The following is a 26,424-nucleotide window of genomic DNA, read 5'->3' as shown; positions in this document are numbered from 1 at the left end:
AAGAGGACAAAGCTTATTACATCAAAGAAGAGGCTGCTGGATCACAGAAAAGACAGCAAGCAGGCAAAAGTGTTTGTTTGTTTGTTTGTTTTTTAAAAAAAAAAAAGAAAAGGAACAAGGCACAGCTATTTCATTTGCTGCCTTGCCTGCTCTCAATAGTAAATAATACCTTAAAGAAAGGTGGGAGCCAAGAAAGGGCACAGTACAGGGAAGGAAACTCAAACTGTCCTTAAGAAGAAAAAGCACAGGAGCAGGATAAAAAGATCTGAGATACCCTCTAATGCTATGAAGTTGCTTAATCAGAACAGTCACCTTTGCATGGGCAAAGAACTACACTTTACAGAAGAGAAAAACAAAGAAACAAAGCCAACTAAATAGAAATCCCCAAATACACACAGGACATACACGGATTTATAACTCCCAGACACTAAGAACAGTGCATATACAGAAACCAGGAAAAAGAGGCATCATTATCCAGGAAGAGACCTTCAAAACAACAGATAAAATCTCAAAAAAGACAGATCTCATTGAAAATTAACTCTTTTCTGACTATATCAGTTCAGAAACTATGCAGGTCTCCATAACCATAAAGCAGAGAAGCAAAGAACAGCACTTCAGTTTTCATGTAAGCTATTTCCAAGCATCATTACACGGCAAAAGACCACAAGCATAAGAAAAGGCTCATCACAGAGACCTCTCTCCCTTCACACACAGAGTGAAATGACTTAACCACTACCATTAGCTGACCACGACTCTCACAATTACTGGTTTTCCTTTTAAAGGAGGAGAGTTGTATGTTGCATAATATGAGCTTTCAATGTAACCAGAGCAGAGAGATTTTCAAAACTACAGATACCTAGCAAAACTGAAGAAAAACAACAACAACAAAAACTATAATACTGAATAATCCAATACCTCCGCTTTATTTTCACTCTCAACAGGCTGTTCAAATTTAAGAGTTCAAAGAGTTCAAATAATAATAAGAGTTCAGATTTAGTTAACAGCTGACTTTAACCACAGGTATGGGTAAATAAGGATGGACTAGACTGCAGGATTTGGCAACTATTTCTAACTCAAAAGAGTATCTGACAGTCAAACTCTTTCTCTGAAAGGCAGGGCTCAGACAGAAAACCACCTGTAGGACATTGTTTGTTCCACCACCACCAAAATGAAGTTTGGTAATTCACCACAGGAAGACATCAGCTGCTGGGTTGAGCCTGTCCCAAGCACTGGAGATACTTGCCCAACCCTGGAAACCCTCATTTTGAAACACAGCTGAGGCAGTGAAGAAGTACTGATTTCCACCTGCACCCAGCAGCACCTGTGCCAAAAATCCACCAAATCCCCATGGCCTCAGGCCTCTTCAGATGTGTTATTTACATCCTCTTGGGTTTCATTTAAGGAGGCAGACAGAAATGTTTTCTCATAATTGCAAAAAATAAGTAAAACAATTGAAAGGAGAACAAAAAAATGTGATGCACAGAGAAATAGTTTTCTCTGCCTATATAATTTCCAGTGGCTTCATTACAGTCAACCTTCACTTGAAATGAGAGCTTCAGGTTTCTCATGATAAATATTAAAAAGTATTTTGTTTTAAAACTGATGCTTAGCTCAAGACTACTCACTATTGGCTTCAAAGCCCTACAAGATTGCTTGCATACTATATTTTCGTGATAAAAAAAGACCACGTGTTACATGAGCATATTGAAAATTGTTTTTCATTATTGTGTTTTTCTAGATCAGTCTAGAATCTGAATTTAGATTAATCTGAATTTAGACTGATAAAATTGTGGCATCTGTAAATGTACCAGATCTGACATTAACAGTGAATGCTTTGCATTTGAGTGAGACTATTATTTTTGGAAAAGGCAGGAATTAATACGTATGGTGTTTTCAAACAAAAAAAAGATGCTTTCAAATCTATAATTTTACTGTCACTTACATATAACCCGTAGCAGGGCATAAACCACAGAATAAAATACAACAAGGGATAAAGGTGAGCTGATGATAACAGAATACAGAATGTAACTGGACACTCTCCTTCCTTACACGATACTGCACCTGAACAGTGTTGTGTCATGTAGTATTCTTACACAATACAATGCAGAACTGCACCTGAGTCAGAACACCACGTAATGTTTTAGCTCTTTGCTGTGGCTCCCAAGATATACTGGTAACATATATTACCATCTGTAGTATGTTTGAAATGCTTTAAGAAAGTCTCATTACTTTAAGCATGTAACCTATATAAAATAGATAAATGACATACCTCAGTTTCTAAAAGTCAGTTCAATCATGAGATTAATTAGACAAGCTCAATTATGCAAAGCCTTAGTATCCAAGACTATAAATGTTTTTACTGAAATACAAGACTGACACCAATGAAGTCCTGGATAGGATTACCACAGCTGCAGACATAGAGTTTGGCTGTGAAAGTTTTCAAGTTCAGTTCTAACAAAATATGATTAGGATGTCTGATAATTAATCATGGCACTTGAAATATATTTTTGGCTCTTGATTACATGTTACTTAGTGATTCAGTAATATGTTTTTGGAAAAATCTATTAATAACTGTATTTATTATTAATTTATTTTCAATGGCCAAGGGACATTTTACAAACTAGGTAACCTCTCCAAATTTGCTTATAAACACCTTGTAAGTGCCCCAGAATGATCTTTTTTATTCTACTGAAGAGCTGCCTTACTCTTTTCACTTGCTGATGGCTCATTTCCCAGCAAGTTTCTTATTGACAACTCCTGCACTGGGGTACAGCAGAAGAATGGCAAAGGTCTCTAGCTATTTAGTCAAAGGTACAAATCCAGCTTTGCAGGGAACTTGTGCTGAAAGTCATACTCGGGCAACACAACTGTACATAAGCATAGAAGTATTTGGTCATGTATGCCAGGTTGCCAGATATACCCATGGTTGCATTAGTTCCTCGTATTGAAAGATAAATATTCTGATGGACAGCCTAGGTATTTGACCCTAATAAGCATCATCTCTCTGACTTTAACAATGCAAGGTCAACATTTCAAATACTAAAACTCTAGTAAATTTTGTAGCACAAACAGAAGTCTTTGGAATCTTCAAAGTGAAAATGCTTATGTGTTTGTTTTGTTTGTTTTTGGAAACAGAGCAAAATAAGTATATAAAGCATTGAATATGATGCAAAATATGTACTTTGGGCATTTTTTTTTTACCAAAAAAAAAAAGAAAAAAGAAAAATGTGCCACCCAGAACACATACAGGACAGATGGATATCTTCTTAAGCATGGGAGATGGACTACTAGTCTTCAGCATATATATTTTCCCCCTACATTAATGGTGATTAGTACTTTTGTGGTAGTATTTTCCTAATGCTTTCCAAGTTCTTTAGCTCATAAAGAGATTGGAGAATAGAGAGCAAGAAAACCTTAGCAAGTAGTAGCTTGAAATTGGCCTCATCAATCTCTTTGCCAGCAACAATGCCAGGAGAAGCAGGGCTTGTAGAGCACCAGGGAGAACAAGTGAAGCCAGAATGTCACCACAGTCCTTTGTATACAATTAGCTACAGAAACTGGCGTCTAAAGTCAACCTCCTACAAAAATCCTAGGATTTGACATTTGACTATGTGAATTACAAGAGCAGGAAGAATAAAAGAACACTTGTATTTTCTATTTGCAGGAGCTGGATTTAGTCAGCTCTATTTACAGAAAAATTGATGGAAAACACTAAGTTGAAATGTCATTTCTGAACTCAGTGCTCTGCTGTGAGAATCTCATTGAGGTTAACCATGTTTTTTTAATTCCTTTTTTCCAATTTCATTAGCTATCTCTTAATTGCAAGCACTGAGCCAAATTTATGAGGCTGAACAAAGCTGTGCTGTTTGCATCAGTGCTTAAGAGTAAGTACTCACCTCAGAGCTCACATAATAGTAATAACATTTGCTAAGAGATCTCAAAGGGAAAACACCCTCTTGATTGCAATGGGGGCTGTGGGGAAGCTGATGGGCAGATGAAGAAAGCTGAGAAGGAAACACATTGAAGATGATATGGCTGTGAAAAAAAAGTTCCCATTCCTTTAGCACATTCGGATTTGCAATCATATCTCACTCTATTTGTAGGAAGCTAAAGAGCTACACACCCTGTTATAAATATGGACATGAAACTCCCAGCGACATTTTACCAGAAGACATTTCTCAATAGAAACAAGAGTCTTTCCTAAAGAGGAGGGAAGCTGGAATTTAGTACTAAAGGACAGCTGCAGAAACAGGGCTAGAGAGTATGGAGAGGTGGGCTATCATGCAACTCAGTTGAACTTCTCTCTTCAGGAAAGTAATTCCTAGCATTCTGATTCCTTAATCTGCTAAACCAGTTCTGTTATCAAGGAAGAAAAATATATATCAACTTCTTTTTTCTTGTGTTTGTTCTGGCTCTTGCACTTCCATGCCAGTGCCTGTCTCTGTGTTAAACACGCTGCTCCTCCCTGCCCAGCAATGCTCTTTGTTACCACCTTTTCAGTTGCTGCTGATACTTGTGCTAATAATACTTGTGCTCATGTGATCATACTCTAAACAAAGCAAAGGCAATGCTCCTGCCTAGTTTTTAAACAGACAACCTCCTACCCTGGGTCTGGGAACATGCAGGTTGCCAAAAGCATCATCCCAGTGGCAGCGGAAGGGAAGCACCCTGGAGGTGCCCTGGCGTCCCAGGGTAGGGGGCAAAGCCAGCTGTGGCAGCGCCTTGCCACAGACAGGTCTGGGTAACCACAGGGCCCTGCCGGCCTTACACACAGAACTGCCTCCCACTGCTGGGGACATTTTCTATCCTAAAGTAGGAAGTATGTAAATGCAATAAAACATGGGGTGGGATCCAGCTGGCTTGCATTCACTCGCAGCTCTGTTACTGTCTGGGCACACGCCTTAGAGAAAAGTTTGCTGCCACACAGCTTCTCCTCCATCCGAAACCTGAGTAGAGTGATATTTCCCTGTTTGTAGCTGAGGGGAGGGGCGTCATTTCATAATTTGCACTGGAATTTTCACATTAGAAGGCCTATGAGTTTATCAGCTGCAATATTCCCCTCATATCTGGTTGTGAGAGGAGATAGGGATAAGTCAAAAAAACGGTGTTAATCAAATGTTAATCTTACTGCTAATTATATTAACTGCCTACATTCGGGATTTCTGTATATGTTTCTTTTACTTTCCTCTGCTAAATGGGAGTAAAATGTACAAAAGGGCAGGTATTTCCTCCTTTCTGGTCCTACTCCACCTATTTATTGGGCCATACTACATGCCTGGGAGTTTCATAATGGGAATTGGAAATGGAATTAAAGAAAAGGAAATTGCTACAAATGAAGCAATTTCCTGGGTGTAAACAGTGCTTGTAATTTTGAAGAACATATTTAACATGAAAACATATTTTGTTCTGTCAAGCAAGTGGGATGATTTGTTGTTAGATCCTATTTAGCTGAGAACACTAACAAATAACCTCATTATGACTGCTGATGACAGAAAAGACCAAGGGCTGGACACTGAAGTCCTGATTTGGGCAAAACTCCAGAACTTCAATGATACTTTTGTCTAAGTAATCACATTAGAATCTGGTCTTGGCAGGTTCCTAACTTAATGGATAACAATGCGCCCTGGACTATGTTTTAAAAAATCCAGTAAAATGCTTTAAAAAAAATAAAAGCCACAGAAACCAACCAACCAACAAAACAAACTACCAACCCACAAGTTGAGATTCTGAGAGCCAAATCCCGTTGACTTCCAACAAGCATAAAACCGAATGCTGTGGGTTTACACAACCATTAAGACACCTCAGTGACTATGCTAGGTATTTCCTAGTATCTCAGGTGACTTCAACAGGCACTGTGCACCTGCCTCATCCACCTTCTGTGAAGGTTGCACTCTTACTGAATCATCTTTTAAGTGGCAGCACCTTTCTGCATCCATGCCCTTCAAGAGCTCCTATTTCCATGGGAGCTTCAGAAAGCACTAAGGAATGCTGCCTGCTGGTGAGCAGGCCACATGTGCCATTCACGGTCTCTAGTTACCAAACCTCTTTGAAAATCCATTCCCAAATTCTTCTGGGAATAAAAATTTTGGCTTCTACTCAGTTAATCTTCTTTAATAATTCTCACGTTTACTTCAGAATTTAGGGATGAACATTGAGAATTGGTCTTCATTTCTGAGGGTGGCTTAGAACACAAAAGATTCAGCTAATTTGTCAAATCTAAAAGAGGTTGATTGAGTATTCTGGATGAACCACTACTTCCTGGTCATCTTAGTGTGAGAAACTAAGTGTGAGATTTTTCTCACATTAGTTAGTAACCCTACTGACCAGCTAACAGACAGATGTGTTGGTAGCTACATTAGCTTTAATGTTTAGGACTAATTTCAGTCTTCTGAAAAGTCCACAGAAGTTAGTTGGCTGCCATGAAGAATGAATTTGGTGTTGTTTGCTTTTTGCATGTTCTACTATCAAAAAGGAGCATTACTTCTGCAACCATTTTCTCCTGGCAATACATGTACATTCTTTTTTTGGAAACCTCTTTGAAGACTTTGGATCAGATTTAAAGGTATTAAATTCCATTTTGGCCTTCCCTCTTCCAGACCATGTGGTCTGATGAATATGTACACCATGCAGGAATAAAACATCAATGTCAAAAAACATCAGAGAACATATCTGCTGCAATGTGCGAAATGAGTTTCACCACCACAGACTGATGTATCACTGAGGTGTAACATTTGGTTAGTTGTTTATCATAGCAGCAAAACTAAGTTACACTTCAGCAATTCTGGATGTACTAGAGCTACGAAAATCATTCATCCAAGAATAACCAACTTCTGGAAATCATTCACTGCTGCTATAACTAAGCACAATGCACCAGCAATTACTTTTGCATCGTTGCTTTCAAATTTCACAATGCTGACAGCAGTGGGTGGTGGTAACCATTTGTTAAACTGGGTTTTATATGTAATAAGAGATCACCTGGAGGAGGAATATTACTGGAATTTATGTTTCAGGTCATATCTGGGAATTTACATTTCAATTGTAGAATGTCTCCACTTGGCTTTCACAACTAATGATGTCATAGATCAAAGATACTGGGTATCTTATAAAGCCCTGCTGGAGACATACAATGAATAATTCAACATTTGCAGACCAGTTCCTATTCTCATTTGTACATGGATTAATAAATTGTGATTTTATTGAATTCAAAAGGAGACTTTATTCTGGTGTGAGGGCTACCAGAATAAGAGAAATAGATGGCACCCATAGGTTTACTGGGTGGGAGTCAGGCCCATATTCAGCCCACCTGACTTAAATGAAATACCTAAAAGCCATCTTCTATGGTCCATGAAGGGAGAGGCAATTCGAGAAGGAAAAGGATGGCAATTTACACAGAATACTAAGTAAAGCAGCTAAGCTCGTAGCTCAAGAATCACAGTGAAATATATGATGATAGATCAGATGAATTCATTGGGTACACAGGAAAAGCAATGAAAACATAGATCTGAACAGTAATGAAGCGCCTGTATCTGGATGAAGTACAGATGAGAGCACTATTTATTTATTTATTTATTTATTTTCCTTTTTTCATGAACATTTTGCAATAGCAAGAGGAAACAAGTCTGGTAGTATTTTGTAATAGGGTTCTATATACTTCTTGAAAACAAACAAACTAAAATAAATAAATAAATCTGTGAAGAAGTAGATATTAAAGGCTCAGCTGCAATCTCATAAAATCTGCAGTTGGATTGTACCAAGTGTGGCAATTTGGCACTCTCCAAGGAGTGTACACAAACTGCATGCCTGGGTGCACTTGTCAGTCTTTACTGCTAAATCCATGAACCACTGCATTCCACTATATTTGGCTTCCATCCCATAGGGAAGTTTCCAGTGATGCCCTTTGCATGCTTTCCCAGTCAGATTTGCCTTATGAATTTACTGAAAAGAAACAAAACAGCCAGCAGAACCATTCAATGAAAACCCTCTCTAGCAGGGAATTTTGTTTACTGGTAGGTCTAAGTGGAAGGTTATCTTCAAATATCAGAAGTCTAATTACACATTTTGTATAAATCTAAAACAACTGTTGATTGCATTGGAAAAAAAAAAAAAAAAAAAGGGAGAGACTCATATGTGACTCCTCTTGTTGACATGGACATAGTCATGTGCAAACACTAAATAATTTCATCAGTCCAGCCATGGTTCGTGTACATTTTGCAGTGAAAATTTTGCATCACTGAAACCTGTATAAACAACCAAAAGACAATGCTACAGTTTGGACAACAGAAGAAATCAAACTGTGGCATGATAGGCCCAAATACCTTAACTACTTATTTTCTATTGCAAAATTGGAAGTTTCTTGTAATTAGGTTTACACAAGTTATATAAAGGCAGACTTTACAGATTTTTAACACAACAAAATGTAATGTATTTATAATTTCTATAGTTATTATTTTTTACTAAATAAAAATGTGGAAGCAACTGAGTAAAAATATCACATAGCAATACTATCTATTCAAACATTGGAGTACATCTTCAATATTTGGATTTCTGGCTCCAGTGCAATCAGTAAAATAAAACAGAATTAGTAAAATAAAATGGAATTAGTAAAATAAAATAAAAAAAATGAGCTGTTCATAGAAATAAACAAACATGATATAAAAACACCTTCTACTCAGCAGGCTGAAAAAGTACATGGTTATTCTTCCAGCCTCAGAAGATTTGTGGCTCAAGGTTTTACAAGCTCAGATTCAAATACAGATCAATGCTTGAGAAGCAGCTTTGCTCATAGCTCATTCTGACTACTGAGCTGACTCATCCTGTCCTGACTCACCTTACCCTGGAAGTCTGATCTACAAAAGGCACTTGTCAGGCCTATTTCTGGAAAAGAATATGTTCTCTCTCCAGTTTCTTACAGTCCTCATATTGCATCAATGAAATAGTGGATTCAAGGGAATTGCCAGCTGTAACTTAGAATTTCAGGACATCTTAGGCCAGTTCTTGCACAAGATGTTGTGAAAGAAGTTAAAAATCATTTCTGTTTCTATGACCATATGACTCTTCCCTGTGAATGCTCTCCTAGATTTCTTTTGGTCTTTGTATGAAATGCATTTTTCAAATATTTGATGGTATAACTCATCAGTTCCTCTGCCAATTTATATCTGCCCAAATGCTAACCCCTCCACCACCGCATTCAGGGCTCTCCTCTCTGCCTTCCTTTCTGCTCATCTTCCCTCTAATCTAACATTTCCCCTAATGTTACCTTCTCCCTGTAGCTTTTCTTTTCCTGTCTCCTCCTCCTTGTCTTTACCTTTTCTATCCTTCTACTTAACCCTAACAACCTCCCCAGTTTCAAACTATTCACATATTTCCTTCTAACACCCTTCTTTCCTGAAGTTATCTGAGAACACTTTATTGCAACTCCTGCAACCTCATCCAAGTGATTCTGGCACTCTGTCTGCTGTTCTGTATGTGGCTTTACAAGTGGCCTGTCCCTTTCCCATAGGAAATTCCTCAGCAGTCTTGGTATCTCTTTATACTGCTGTGCAGGAGCTATTTCATTGACACTGCACAAGTGAATAATACATCTGATAAGTTAATAGAAAAACCTCAAATTACTACAAACCATTCAGTAAAAGCAATAAATAAGGAACAATAAATACTATTATCATTTACAGTTAGAATATATACACTATCCTTGAGTCCAACAGTTCAAAAGAGAGCTAAAAACTACATCAGTAGGCTGTTTTGATTGGAATAATTCGTTTTATACAAGAACATTGATCAAAGGCATTGGTAGCAAGTTTAGTGAAGTGTTTATCATGTACAAAGACCTTGGAAAATTGCTCAGACCTGAACTCAGCTCAGCCAGAATCAGGTAAACCATAAATAATCAGGATTAAAGATGAACTGTCAGATCTGAACAAAGGAATTCCACAGACAGGAAAGCATGGCTACAGTCTCAGCAGCACTGGAGGTTTTTTTTTTTTTTTTTAGCTAGGACCCTTGCAGAACTTCAGAACTTCAGCATGCCATACAGTGGCACAGCTGTGTATCGTATGGGTTCTGAACAGCCACTTACCTCTTCAGCTGAAGCTTCTAACAGATGTGTTGCAGAAAATGAAGTGGGTAGGGCTCCTCACTTCATATAGCAATACAAGTTTTTTTTTTTAAGGGAGGGAGAGCAGGTCACTCAAGTGAAAGCTGTCCAATGCCACAAGGAACCTACAATGACAGAAAAGCAGACTTTTTTAATATCACCATTTTTTTTTTTTTTTAAATTTCTTTGTTTTTAAAGATAATGAAATATCAGAGTTATGGGGTAAAGCTCATAATATTTTGTTGTGAACAGAGAATTCAGACTTTCTGGAAGAAGGCTTTCTGCTCTTACTGCTGAAGCATGCAAAAAGGTCGCATCTAGTGCTTAGGGCTGCCCAACCACCTTACTGCAGATACTGAAGTTTAGTAAATAGTTGTCTTCTGTAATTTTTGTATATTTACACTGGATAATAAAAGGTCAACCTAAAGTAAGTGAATACATTAATATTTCTCCTACGACATCTCCTATATTTGTGAAAAATCTATCACAATATGCCTCTCTGTTCTGAATTACTAGCAAAAGATTCACTGATATGGCTTCTGATACTGGTTCATGGTATGCAAATACGTTTGGTAAGGAAGTAGATGGAAAGCACTGATTCATTTAGGTGAGCAAGGGTCAGAGTTCAGACATTTCTGACCCTCACTGATCAGGCTGAGTGTAAAGAGACTGCAAACCCCTGCCAAACTTTTAAGTCACTCTGAACCATACTGCACAGTTTTAACCCTGTAGAATAGTTTACTTAAATGTAACAGCTTATAGTCCATATTTCTTGTACTCCTAATTAAATCATGATAACTACTTTTTCAAGTCCGTAAGACACATTTTTCCGATCTAAACTAAATCAAAATTTCAAGTAATTCAACACATACCTGTTGAACTCATCGTAAATACATTAATTCCTCAATGCTTTTTCTGGGGAGAGGGAGACACACATGATAACATTAAAAATGTTCTGTACAAAATGTTTGTTCTAGTGACTAGCATCAGGAAAAGCAAATTAAAGGAGGACAAACTAGATGCTATATTAATTAGTTGTTAGGCTCTAGGAACAGTTAAAAGTAACTGCTACCATCTTTCCCTTTCCAGGAAAGGAACAAATACCAGCATTAGTCTTCTTGCTCTTTTCACACCACCATTAACATACTAGCTAGCATTTGTCACTATGAAAAAGTTACACATTTTTTCATTCCTTCTTGAAGTTCAAATTCAAGACAAAACTCAAAGGAACTGAATTTGACCTTGAACCGATTCCAAAAATTTGGCTTGTGCACTCCCAGTTGAAAGAAAAATCAGGGATCCTGGCTCAGGGGTGAAATGGAAGCCTTGTTTGAACTATAAAATTAGTGCAGTTTGAGAAAAATGATTGTATAGCATGGGAACATAAATTAAAGGTAAATCATGAAAACAATGAAGTTTTTTTTCTTAAATAAAATCACTTTCCGTTAAAAGTCAATTATTTTGCTAGAAGGTCAAATATATTTTCAGTAATAACATTGTTCACCAGTAGACCATGAAGACCTGTACATGTCTAAAATATGTAGATCTTTTAATACGTGCAACAGAAGCTGAATGTTGGAACTGTGTCAAACAGTGTCTGCAAAATTACAATGCAAGTCGGACCACATGAAGTAATCAAAGTCTCAGTTTATTAAAATGTGTTATTTATGACTTACAGAAAATATTTCTTGTCTGTGAAAGAGAAATGAGTTAAGAATTAACCCTTTTTAATGTTAATTTTTTTCATTAAACTTACAAATACAGAATTTTGTTCATGAAGCAGACAAAACAGAGATGCCAAGTCTCCCACATTGTCATCAGCTGGATTCATTCTCTAGCTAATAAATGTTCTAGTTCACATAATCTTTTTACAGAATCATGTCTTACCCTGCTGGCTAGGGTTGCTGACATCCTCTCTGTAAAGATTACCTCGGCTGCTGGCACTGTATGACGCTGTACCATAACTACAACTAAGCAAACAGTGATTTGAAGGGTTGCTTTAAAATGGTTAATGGTTGTCCTAGACCAATACTTGTCAAGATCTGTTGTCAAAAAGCAAGATAAAATATGTGGGGTCCTTCTGGATCAATATAGTCAGCATGAACATCTCTTTCTTCATTAAAAAAAAATCTTGGATAACTTTTTTTTTTTTTAATTATTATTTTTACAGTCTGTTCTTTCTGTTCACAATTATATCTTAGACAAAAAAATTAAGGACCAGTGTAACACCGCTCAGCCTTGATGTCCCTTATATCTGTGCAGATACAAAAATATAGTAATTTTTAAATTGTATAGTAATTTTTAAATTGTATCCGACATGAAAAACTCATGTCCAAAGTTTGTCCTCACAAACACACGACAGTAAGATGTTATGTTGTTATTCTTCCAGCCTGAAGGCAGAACTGGGCTTTCTAGATATACACCTTAGACATCTATGGCAGTGTGATTAATACAGACAGGAGAAATTGAGCAAAAAGTCAGTCATTGCTTGATACGCCTGTGGTGTACTCTAATCCTACAGGGGGCCTCAGGACACGTAATTACTGCATGGCATTGATGCCTGACTCAGGGAAGTCCTGCTCTGCTCATACCTGGACACACTCCTACCATCAGTATTTCAGTTCTGCTATATAACAATTTTCAAGAATGACTTAGATGTTGATGTAAAATGTTGATATTTTATATGCATGTAGAACTTGTTGTGCTTTTGGGGCAATTTTATGCTTTGTCTCTTGTCAACCTCAGCTTTACAACAAAAGTTGTAAGAAATGTATTTTCACATAAAAAGAAACTTAGAAAAGTCATATTTTGATTTGAATATAATTTACAGTGCAAGTCATTACAGTCAATGATTGCCTTGCAGTTTCCTAGTAGGGACTGCTTGGTTCAATATCTCGTGGTGAGGTCAGGTGACAACCAGGTGACATAATATGACAAGCAAGACCCAAGTCTGTTCAGAAAAAAATGCAAAAGAAGCAAGATATCCACTCAAGTAACTAATATACTGCATCCACAGGAATAATCCTTAATATATAACAAATGTAGAAGTACTAACTTGCTATGTTCCAATAAAGTGACAGTTCTAAACATTTCTTCTGTTCTTGCCCATGTTAACTATTAAGTATTAGAAAAGGGAAAGGCTAGTTCCAAGCAAAGACAAAAAAAATACACACTGATAACCTTTACTAGTCCTAGCACAGCAGTGTTGATCTGTCAGCACCAATGGTATGAATGAACAAGAGTCTTAGCCCCTGGCCGCAGTTGTATATAATTTTAAAAAGTCTCTCAGGTCAGATGTCTTATACACTAGTGTGGTTATATTAAAGGGTGACATAAAATATACAGTTAGTCGAAGAAATAGCCTTGTTATAGTGATGTATTTATTTATTTTTGTTAGAATACAGGAAGATACTTTTAACAATTATTTGTATTGAATATATATTCTTTTGAGTTTTAGGTGTGTGTGTGTTTTTTTCTCCTTCCCAAAGTCACAATATTGAAATCATAGTGTGTTTAACACTTTCAAAATGCTTTTAAGTTTGAATATTTCAGACCTGAAGTAAGTCTTCCCTAAGGGATTTAATGTATTTAATTATCTCTGAAGTTTTATCCATCATAATAGTTAAGTGAAATCATTGCTCTTGTATAGAACAAAGAGAAGCCAAACATATAAATCAATATTTGATTTTTTAAAGTTATTTACTGGAGCAACACGTGACAGGCACTGAAACAGTAAAAGAGTTCCTAATAATTATTGTTGCAAAAAAATGAACAAAAGAACATTTTAAAACAATAACAGTCAAGGAAAATTCCTCCAGAGAGACAGAAATATACTCAGCAGTGTGGTGGGAGAGAGAAAGGTGAACAATGGTGACTTTTAATGACTCTTGCATTAACTCCAACCACAGGGTAGAGTGGTCAGATAGGACTTGAAAGATTGTAGTTATATACAAATGATCTCAATGTTGCCCAAGCCACACAAGATTTCATAAGAACCCAGAGCAGCTGGAGCATTCCGTGATTATCATTCCACTGGAAGTTTCATTCTCATCATTTTCTCTGCAGTCACATTCTAACACAATCTCTGGAGTTTTGAAAAGTCATGGGCAGATCAATCATTTTCCGTTTCTACTCCTTTTTCAACCAGTCACTGCCTTCCATCAGCAAGATGCACAAAACTATAGATCCTGATGTAATCAGTCTGAAACTACATTTAGAATCAATTGCCACCTTTTAGCAAAGGAGTGATTATTTATGATTTTCCCCTACAAATATGGGATTAATAGCTGTAGGGAAAGAACAAATTTCCAGTCCTTTTCCAGAACTTAAATGGGGCATAGAATCAGGCCCTTGTGAGCCCGAGTCTTATGCTCTCTCACTCTTGCTCCAATACTCTGATCTCTCTCAAAGTCAAGATCCCAGCCCAGGTTCCCATATTTTCTAATTTTCTTTCTTTTTTTTTTTTTTTTTACAAGTCATACTTGTCACCATCCTGCAAAACGTACATATATCCGCAGTCTCATCCTGCATAGACTCAATTGCTTGAATATCAGGAGTCTTGTAGCCTTTACCTGAGATCTGTGTGGACAATTGCCTCTACTTCAAAAGGCAAATACCCCAGCTGCACCCTGCTTCCCCTCTCCCCTGATAAATGACCTATGTATCCCAATATTTCTCTCCACCTTATGAGACTTCTTGTGACCCCCTGACCTCTATATGGCCTGATGTAGCCTGTCACCTCCTGACACATCAGATAAGATCAAATGAGAGAGGGCTGGGGAGTGCTAAGCTGGAATTTGCTATCTGTAATTTGGCCACCTCTGCCTCACATACATTAAGTGTGTAAGGATAGCTTGATTCAGCCAGTTGGATTCCAATTTAACAAAAACATCGTATCACAATCTTGTTAAGCTGTAAACTACTAAAATCACATTTCTATAACATTTGAATCTGAATTGTGAGCTGGGGTATTTAGGGTATTACACTGAGGTTGTAGAACATGTCCATTTACCTACTACATATACTCCTAAACTTTTTTTTACATCACATATTTCCTATCGTATTACTAGATATGCCATCTACTAGGAATATAATTTGAATCATTTCCCAAGCAGGCATAAGAAACTGGGTTAATTCTCAAGTACATTAATCAATGCTTTGCCTCTTGGCTTTAATTCCTCGTTCCCCCCTCCCCCCCCCCCCCCCACTGAGTGGTGGTGCTTGGAGCGAGCTGTCACTGGCTGCCAGCTGTATTGCCATTGAAGCTGAGAGCTGGAGAAGCAGCTGGAAAAGACACTATTATATCAGCATTACAGCGCTGACATGCCATTATTGGGGTCAATCATGGCATAAAAGTGGAGTAACAAATTAGAGATTGAGGATCTGAATTCTGCCTAAATTTCATATCCCTCCTGCAGTACCTGTAACTGATGCATTTTCCCTCCAGGATCTGAGATGCTCAAAGATTAAGAGGGCCACACCCTGCCCAGAATGAGAAAGGCAACGTCACCCCTCTGATAAGCAAATTCAAAGCACTTCCTTGGATTTATCAACACTCAAAGTTTCCTGGCACATGTAGTTTTTGCCCATGTAGGGTATGACCTGGACCTCATCTCCTGTTCCACTGCAGAAGGTACAAGGGCAAATCTGTTACCCCACAAATACAGTACGGAGAAATTTAATAGATATTAGCAGTCATTATTTCATTCTGCTGGATATTATTATTGCCAGCAAGCATGGAACAGAAGCTTTTTAAAAGGTTATCCATAAGGAATATCAATTTAAAAAAAAAATAAAATTAAATTAAAAAATAAAATAAATTAAAAAAAAAAAAAAGAGAGAGAGAGAGAAAGAGAGAGAGAGGTATATGGAGGAGAAAGACTTGACAAAGACTTCCCAGAGGGAACTAGGGCTCCTTGGGGAATAGGATCCAGGAGTCCGTGTCACAAACCAGTGTTAGATGTCATGTATTTTGTGAATAACATGGTCAATAACAAAGGGTAAACAACCTACTTTGGGTATGCAATGGGAAACATCCTGATAACCCTTCTTGTTATTTACTATGAAGATACAGCAAAGAACCATGAAACTACACCACACATTGCAGAATCAGTTCCAGACAAAAGCTGAAAGAAGTAGAAACATAAGCACAAACTGACCAAGAAAGAGGACGCTACGTACATTTAACACCAACACCTGGAGATACATACAACTGAGGTAAAATAAATTATCTAACCAGGTTGTTAGAAAGCGAGTTACTGGGCTGTTTCTTTTTTTGTTGTTGTTTGTTTGTTTGTTTGTTTTGTTTTGTTTAAAGGTAACCCTGCAGCAATTAGATACCAATCACATCACGACCACAAATTTATAAACAGGAAAGGAGCTACAGTCCAACATATGCACCCAGGTTTCTTTAATCCTTTTTCCTTTCAGGCAAATTCCAGACTATTCCCACCTGCCTGCTGTACCCTTGCTTATCAATTATCTTGTTGAACTGGAAGTGAACCTGTTGCAAAGGGTTAAGGTGGCTGCGCTGTCACAGAGTCAGCTGCATGGAAAACAAGCTGGATGAGATCTTCCAGAAAAGATAAAGCAGTAATAATCATACAAACGCCCAGTTTAGAAGACTTCTAACATGGACTGCTTCTTTCTTATTAATGAAACAGATCATAATATATTGAAGTGTAAAAACTACCATAATTTTAAAAAGGATTGAGGCCTTACTTCTGTGAGATTACTACTTTAACAAGCTCCAAATGTATCCAGAATGGTGCCATGAGCACAACATCTCTCTGATGTGCCAGCTTATTTATTTAGCATGTAGGGGGAGACAATCGCCAACTTGCAAAAAATGTGCCCATTCGTTGGACAGCGTAGTAAGAGCCCTAAAGTCTGAAACTCCTTCAGTTTATACACTCAGAAGGGATACTGAAGGCAACAGGAGAGGAGAAGTTTCCCAAGCTACATTTTGGCTGTCCCCAAGAATTGTGTGGCACACACACCTTGGAAAGCATTCTCTACTTGGCTGCATTGTTCAGTGTTACTGAAGGGGCCATTTATAGATGTCCTAGCAAGGGCTATGCTAGGACATCTGCAATCTGCAAACAGTATCTGGAACGGCCTGCCTTACAGAAGTCACTAAACTTCCTTTAAAATGTATCTTTTTTTTCTCTGTTATTACCAACCTGGACTAATTTTGTACAGAGTGTCTATTTTTATATATGACTCATTCTTCTGTAAAAGCATGGAATAAACAGGTTAGGACAGTGCATAATTGATATTGTTCAAAGTTTTGCATGCTGTATTCAGACTCTCTCCTCTGATTTAAATGTAACAGTCTGTTTACAGTCTGCCCTCCCCTCCCACCTCCCCCCCCCTCCCCCCCACTTTTTTTTTTTTTTTTGGTAAGGTTTTCCAGAAACAGGGTTAGATTATATTTTTGCCGCAGCACTTGGTTTTCAAGAATTTTGTCACTGGAATTTGTGAGGATTATCTTGATCTGGAAAAGATTCCCCCTTCCTTCATTCATACCTTGGGCACGTACTAACAAGTCACGGTATTTAATGAATGTCAGAGAACAAATCTCAGCAGCATGCTGATAGAGTACTGACATACAGTGGTGACACGTGTTATCTTCTGGGCCAGACTGATGTGCCATATGATTATGCATGCCATCCGTACCAACTCAACTTAAACTGAAGACAATGGCAACAGAAAATGTTAACACTCATGATCTCATGAGAAAATGAACCTGCCATTTCACAACAAAGCAAAGCACTAACAAGTATTTGCACTGTTCTAGCTATAAACCTAAAAACTCTTTTCAACAGATATGATTAATTTGCTGCTTTTGCAGTATTGCCAGCCTCTAACTCTTTCAAAAGGCATGAGTCAAGCCCCAAAAGCTCAGAGAGTCTTAAATGGGGTCTCTCTCTCTCTGTATGTAAGTACGTCTATCTATACAAACACAGATTATTTGATATCCCCTTCGGAATATCAAATAAAGGATTCATTTTAAAACTTTCAAACTTTTTGCTTGAAACTAAGGGAACATAGGTACCTATTTTTAAAAAGCAGATGAAATTATGATATGAAAGATTACGTTCAAATAATGGACCAATGGAGATCATCATGAATTTTGTAAAACACGTAAGTTTCTTTAATTTTCTTCACTGATGTCAAAGGTTAGGATAACCAGTTTGCTCTGATGAACAATTTGCTTACTGGGGAGTCTAAATACTGTTCTAATAACAAGGCACCCGATTATCTTCATTATTAAGTTAGTAAGTAAATTAAAAGACTGCAGAAGCTCAGAAAGTGAGTTTGGATTTTTCTACATAACATGCTCAAGAACACCTTCCCCTCAAAAAAGCAGTAATTAGACTGGAAACTTTCCAAAGAAAGACCCTCCAGAGATAAAGAATACTTCCTCATTTTAGCTAAGACAACATACAGTACTGGAATTGTTTTCTAAAGAAACACTTTCGATTTTAAAGGTGTTCTGGAAACCAACATATCAATGACCAAAACAGCTCGTGTAATCCTAAATTATAAAAAATGAATACTTCCCGAATACTTCCGAATTTGAGGTAAGGTCTTTCCTGATTTTAATCAAGTCCCAGGTGATCTTGGGTAGACAGCATTTGAGACGGCCATGCACCAGTTTCTGAAGTGTTTGCACAGATAGGCCTATCATTGTGTGCTTCATCTGAATTGGCTTTCTTTTTTCTTTTTTTTCTCTCTCTCTCTCTTTTTTTTTTTTTTTCCAAAAAAGTACATTACGTTTATTCAGTGGGTTATTGCATCATCAATTAGAGATACTTGAAATATTAGAGATACTAGAAATGTTTGCAGGTAATAGTGGCTACAATCTCCAGTCTAACTGTGTCAAGCAGTCAAAGTACTGTTCTATTTGTGCTGAAAGGGAGACAGAGAAGTCAAGTGATTGTCCAGGAGACTTTAGTCATCCTCTAAGCTCTACAAAAGGCAAAGGTAGAACTAGAAGTTGACACCTCCATTTTCTAAGGCTTTAGTGCTCTTCCCAGTGAAACTGAACTCTTAGAAAAAACACGGGGAGGTTGTATTACTTAACTATCAGTATTGAATATACTTTTTACACTTGGTCAGGTGCAATAAATGCCTTATCAATTCTCTGTTTCAGGAGTAAATGGTGTTAATTCTGTATAGGTGCTAATACTGCTCATGGAGTTTAAACTTTGAGCATGGCTTAACTTTGTTTCCCATTTTGAGCTAGCCACAGATACCCGCAGTTTTAAGGTGCTGAGTGCTCTTATGTTTCCCTAATTTGATATAGCCTTCCTTTTCAATGGGAGCTGAGGGTACACAACACCTTTCCTAATTCATTTGGTGTCTTTCAAAATCAAGAAGATATTGTGCTGATCCATGAAGTTCTGCACGGCAGCAAACAGTTATGACTGTTCCGTAATAGGTGCTGTTTAGCAATACATATTGATACTGACACTCTTTGAAAAGTAATTCAGATACTGTTTTGCCTTCTCTTTTTCTTCCATGTGCATCTTTAACTTGTTTCATTTTTCTTAGGGCCAGAGACCTTTCATTTACGGTTCCACATTTGCACAGGAGACACAGGGATTTCCTACACCTATTGTGCATAATAGAGATTCCAGCACTAGGGCATGCAACTCCCACACTACTACTATATTTGTCTAAAACAAGCACAGGCAGATCAGAGAGAAAACAAACTGTGATAATAGAACACTATGAATGTGCAATACAGTTTCCAAGTATTTGGAAACTACTCTCCTACAGCAACTCAACTACCAAGCCAGGATGTTGCTTTTTGGACTTGTGGGACTGTTTGTCCACATCAAACTCTGCAGCGTCATATAAATCCAAATAAAGGTAAACAAAGAAAATCAAACAGTTGACCCAGTTAGAAAAATTTCAAACAGGAACACTATGTGTCCCTGTGTTGCACAGACAAATTAGAGAAGATCTTTCCCTAAAAAAGACAAGAAATAGGTGAAACAAATGCTCATAGATTTACTAGATAATAGTTGGGTATAAGAAGTATTCCCCTGGTACACTAATTCTACATACAAATTTCCCTTTTTCATTAAACCATCACAAGATTGCCATCAGTCTATTATAACCCTCATTCACTACAGTATAGGATACAGGATGCACTATTGATACAGAAGATAGCCTAAAATAATGCACTCTGTGCCCTGTAGAGAGTCAGTTATTCTCTTAATTTTGCCTTGATTGCAATGGACTGATGAATTTGCTTACATTATTGTGTTTGCTTATAGAAATCACTATATTTATACATGAAGAAGGCACACAGGAGATTTTTTCCCCTAAAAGTAGAAAATAGATTCATAACTCAGCAGTGCAAGCTAGCTTTCCAAATACTGACCCATATATGAAGAAGGAAAAGTCAAACTGAAATTGTCATTCTACGAAATTCATTCAATTGCCTGGGTGCAGCCAAGATGTGATTTATGGTATTTTGATAGATTTTGATTTATCAGAATAGGTGAAATATGGAAGTAAATGCATGAGCAGCAGACCTAATGAAGTTTGAATAGCCCCTGATTTCTTGTTTACAATTGGACTTTCCCTGGTCTCAGAATACAAAATTGTTTTCCTGTAGCTAGGGCATTCACAACATTTTTCACCTGTTTCTCCAAAAAGTGTTCAGCTTCTGCTGCTGCCTTTTCCTGTACTGGTAAAGTCTCTGTAACATTTAGCCATCTGTTTTCATGGAACAGAAATTCCTCCATCATTCCTGAAGGACCTTGAAAAATATTGCCAATTGCCAAATGTAGCTAGAAATAAGTTTAGTATTGGAGACTAGAGGGGGAATCTCACTAGACCCTCAGAAAATGAGCTAAAAAGTTAAATGTCGAGGAAATTAGAAAAATGACAAGTCTTTTTTCAGCTATTTAACTTAACAGTCTATATAGAATTTATTAGCTTACTCTGTTTTCAAAACTGAGCATAAGCTGTTGTAATCATCAAGTAAAAACAGGGTTTAGGTATGCAAGATAAGTTTGTGGATAATGTGAAAGAAAAAACGTTCAGGCGTACTATACCTTGAGTATTTACATTCCTGTTTTTATAATTATCTTAATTAAAGAGTAATTATTTCACTTACAGATAGGCTTATCTCTAACATGAAACTACCTGTCTACCATCAAAAAAATTTGAAAAGCATCAAAATTGCATTTTTTACTGTCTTTAATGGCTGTTCTGTACTTTAAATGCTGTCTTCACTGCAAGAAAAATATATTGTTATACTCAATTGGTATTCATAGGTCACAAAAAGCAGTCAGTTTTCTAATAAGGGAAGCAGGATATCCAGAAGCATAGAATTAGCTAGCTAACAAAAATATGCTTTCAATTATATATTCAAATATATATTTTATATAAAAATATTTTTTTTATGTGAAATATTAGACAAAAATATTAACTGTTAGCAGAAGGCTAGCTATGAAAATTTTGGCCTAGCTAACAGTAAAATGAGGACTCACTTTCTAAAATACGTGACCTTTCTTCTTCTGAATGTTTTTCTCCATTGCTGCACTGTGCCTGGGGAGATCCCTGAGCTAGTCCAGGCCTGAGGCCTCCACCTGGTAGACATAGGAACATGGAACCAGGTGCAAACAGGATTGCTGCTTCTGCAGCTGATTTGGGTTATCAAGCAAGCATGTTATCAACTTATCTTTTTGACTGGCATATGTTCTCCAAATTCGCTTTACAGCATGGAATCAGATCGCTTAAGACTCTTTAGAAAAGCTGTTCTGCTACAAAGGGATGCTTCTATTTGTATGGAAACAAAACCAGACAACTAAAATATAGGATATGTGTAGGATATATATTTTCACTGAGAATGACCTGTCTTCCAGCCACTTGACACCTGAACTGCACTAAGCCCTTGATCAAAGTAGGAGTGGGAAAGTAAAATAGTGAAACAACTTCATGGAAGCTGCTGGGTTACTATTCAGGATGGAGAATTGGCTGAACAGTGGGTGGGATTTTAAAATAGGTCAGTTCAAAAACTTAACTCACATATTTTAAATACCATTTAGTACATAAATTAGGCAAGGTCTTAAAAAACTGTCAGAAGAAACAGTGAGACTTAAATACTACTTACTGGGACCAATAGAAGTACTCACCAATAGGAACACAATAGGAACATCTTTGTCTCTAGTATATGCACTGTTTAAATATATTGGTTTAAATCCACTTATTTTCCCAGTCTATACAAGTCTTCCCCACTTTTTCTTTTTTTTTTTTTAAAGTAGGTAAATATTCCACTTATTTTTATCCAAATGCTTTACTTCCTAGCTGAGCCTGAGCTTGTTTCTCTTTCAATCAAAATTATATGGGAGCAAGAACAGGAGCTGACTTTTGAGTAAAACAGCACTGTGCTCACTGACAGCAGGTGTTTTATTGCTGCTGAGTGAGGAGGCACTGTGTATTAATATCAACAGATCTCTGCTCACTGTTTATGACGCATGTCCACTGGCATCTACTGTTTTATGCATCATGATGGGACACACTACATTTGCGGCATTAAAACCAAACAAGAAAAAGCAGCTATAACACACCACAAGGAAAGTGGAAGTCCCTGTGATGGGTGCAAATCAACATGCAGGGGACTGGCCTTTCCTGCCTGAGGGGTGACACACGCAGAACCCATACTGAATTAGTGGCCTTACACCAGTCTAAATCATGCTCTCTGAATGCTGTCCCACTCCACCTCTGCTGCTCCTGCCTGTTCCACCACAAGAACTTTTATGTTTAGTACATATACTTCAAATGTTATTGCTTCTATTAGTCATGGGTGGTGGTAGGGGAATCAATAGCATACATTAGGCATATTCATTTATACTAGGAACTACCTCATTGCAGTGATACAAACATTCACTAATTTGTGTCAAGTTATGTTCCTAGACTACTGCAAGAGTTGTAGTGGGGTTTTGCTAATGTTAATCATGTCACTGCTACTGAGCAGAATATAGTTCCCTTAAAAAATACAACCAAACAAAAACTAAACAAGCCACAAAGACTACTTCACCACAGTACCTAAGTCTTGATACTTTTAAACAACTGGAGCAATGAGAGAGAAAAGCTACCAAATACATTGAGACAACAGAGTTTCTAAAGCTGCACTGCAACAATGGTATTAAAGTTACAGAAAGGTAATATACAAAAACATTTATTTATGCAAGTAAAGAAAATCATGGAATTTGTTCAGTATGTGTTTTCCCAAAATAAACTGAATTTCAAAAAAGAGATGCCTATTTTTGACAACCAAAATTTGTGCCTGATGATACCATTCAGATGAAGTCTACACATATACCACTGTCAAGATTGTTTCTTCTGCAGCATGTTTTTGTAATATAACTGGAGAGCTCAAGGAGTTTTATGCTATTAGATTAATCAAAAGAATTTACTAAATATTGGCAAAATTTTGAACTGTCAAAACAACTGAAGTTTTCCCCTAATTATTTGTGCCAAGATTTCACTGTATACAGCCTTAATCACGAGTAGAAACAGAGTTGCAGAATACTGAAAATAATTTATATGCATGCATATATCTCTGCAACACACAGAAAGTCCTGTTTTGAAAACAGGTTTCCTTTGTCTCTATTCTGCCCTCCAGTGGTTTAAAATTGGGACAGGCCAAGACAGATCAAAACAAGCCTATTTCTGTCTGGCTAATGTAATTGCAGATGCAAGAAACACAAGTGGTCAAACACTGAAAGTGTAATATTTTTAAAAGAAGAAAAATCAATTCCTCTCTGGCATACGGTAATAAAGTTAATAAAACAAAATTCCTAAAATAACTGCTTTAAGAGAATGGGAAAAGTGTTTTTTTTTTTTTTTTTATCTTTTCTTTTTGTTTTGTTTTACCTCTCAACCCTGCTTATGTTCATTCAGAAGAAAAATCAGTTTGCAAATATAATTTTCAAAGTCTCAAGGAGAAGACAGATTTTAATCAAATCTTTCTGAATTATGTCAGAGATGTACATACCTACCAATATACTAAGTTAACTACTGATGCCAAAGGCTCCACAGTCTTTGCTCTTGGTTTATTCCTATGAGAAACAACCTCTCTTCTTGGAAGAAACTTCTGTTCTAATATAAACACTTCCAAAGTGATTGTAATAGTGCATTTTCCCAAAGTGGCTTTATTTTGTACTCTGTATTTGGGAATGGGCTCAGTGTTCTTTGCTATTGCATCACTATCCATAGACAACAGAACTGTGATGATGGTAGTGTACTCTATGTATGCATGAGGTGGGTTTCATTCAGGATTTCTTCAGTCCCTCCCAGATACTGCTTTTCAAGCTGTAGTTTGACCTTCTGATGTACTTTTCCCCTCTGACAATGTGCTTTCTAAGTTCACCTTGTTATAACTATATTATATAACTATATATAACTATATATATAGTTATATTATATATATATATAACTATATATATATAATATATATTATATATTTATATATATAATATATAGTTATATTATATATATATATAATATATATATATATTTTATATATATATATATATATATATATATATATATATATATATATATATATATATATATAACTATATATATAAATATAACTATATATATTTCCCTGTTCTCTCTCCATCACTCTGCCCTTCCTCTCCCTTCCTAACCATGTGGAAGGCTAGATCTCATACTAGGCATCTCCTCTTACTCTTGGTTATTGGATGAAGAATTGTTTCTATGTGAAAGTATTGGGAACATAGCACCAATAGGATCCTTCATAGACTGGTGTACTGAACTGGATTTACAGTCACAGCTAAAATGAGGAAAATCAACAGTGCAGCCGCTTCTGAGGCATTATAATATCACAACTCAACAGCAAATTACAGAGTGGTAGAAAATCCTTTTTACAAGCCCAGGGTGAGGAACAGCGCTGCAGACCCTTCCTCCTCTTGTTCAAACAATAGTCAATAATCAGAGAGATTTTAAAATGACAATTCTTGGACTCTTGGTCCCCTTGAGTCCAGAAACCTACCAGGATATGGAGACTCTGCTCTTCCCCACAGCACCACCTTAAAAATTAATGAGCCAAACCTACTTTTCCTGTCCCCCATATTAACCTGGCTCATAATTATATGAACTGGCTTACAAATAATAAGGAAAGGTGAGTTGAAATACTATTTTTTTTATCAACTTCTAAGTCACTTTTTCAAGCCTTTATAATACTATGAGAACTCAAATTCTTAAATACACAGTTACTTAGGATTTTTTAAAAATACACATGCAAAGACAGCAGTCCATGTTTGTTCCTTGTCATTATGGCTACTTCACCTGCTGAGAAGGAGCTTAAAAAAGAAAAAAACACATCTTTCCCTCAGCCCCAGCAAGCAAATCATTGGTAATCATTTCCAATCAAATGGTACCAATCAAATGGTAATCATTTCTACACCAGTGGACCTTTGTTCCACTTTGACAAGTCCTCGGAGAATACTAATTTGGTTCTGCAGAATAATGGGTGTGGAAGACTCCCTTTCACTTGAAGTTTATGGGCAAAGTTCTATACTACTCATACCATCTAGCACAGTGAACAAAAAAATGCTACTGTAGTGTTCAGCCCATATAACTACTTATGTAGGGTGGGGACAAAAACTGTTATTCTTCTGATCAGGGGGTGTTAGCCACTCCCAACATTCATACATTTTAACTTAATGCACAAAACAAACTGTCTTTGTGTGGAGACTCCACGTCCTGTTTTTGGATGCTGGCCTTCCATCTTCAGCGACTCAATTGCCATTCATAGACTAAGCAAAGATCTTTGTGGATTTCTAGTTTCTAAGACTAAAAAAGTGAATCATTCTCTTCCCTGCATATCAGCTGCCTCAATTCCATTGCTACTGTTTTTTTTTTGTTTGTTTGTTTGTTTTTTTAAACAAACAAACAAACGAACGAACAAAACCTTAGATGTTGATATTTCTGCTTTAGCATAAAACCAGAGTCAGCCCTGCACCAAGACCTGCACTTAAACAGGTTCTAAAGCTCAGCCCATGTCCTGCAAGAGACCTATGATAGCAGGTATTATTAAGGAATGCATAACACAGAAATGAGGCTGAACTTACAAAATAAGTACCAATTTCTGTTAAGTTCTGATAAGCAGCAGTGGATATTATTTTTATATTAACACGAACTTGAGAAGTGCGAGATGTAAACTCAGTCTTCTCCCAGAGGGGTACAAGGTGCTATCCCTCACCGTCCCACAGAACTGGCTGTTTGGCTGTTGTCCTGTCTGTGGAAAATTCACTAAGCAGTACATAATTCATTAT

The sequence above is a fragment of the Aythya marila genome, assembly GCF_965140915.1.
Source record: "Aythya marila genome assembly, chromosome: 10".
Lineage (NCBI taxonomy): Eukaryota > Metazoa > Chordata > Aves > Anseriformes > Anatidae > Aythya > Aythya marila.
Note: the sequence above shows the minus strand (reverse complement) of the source record.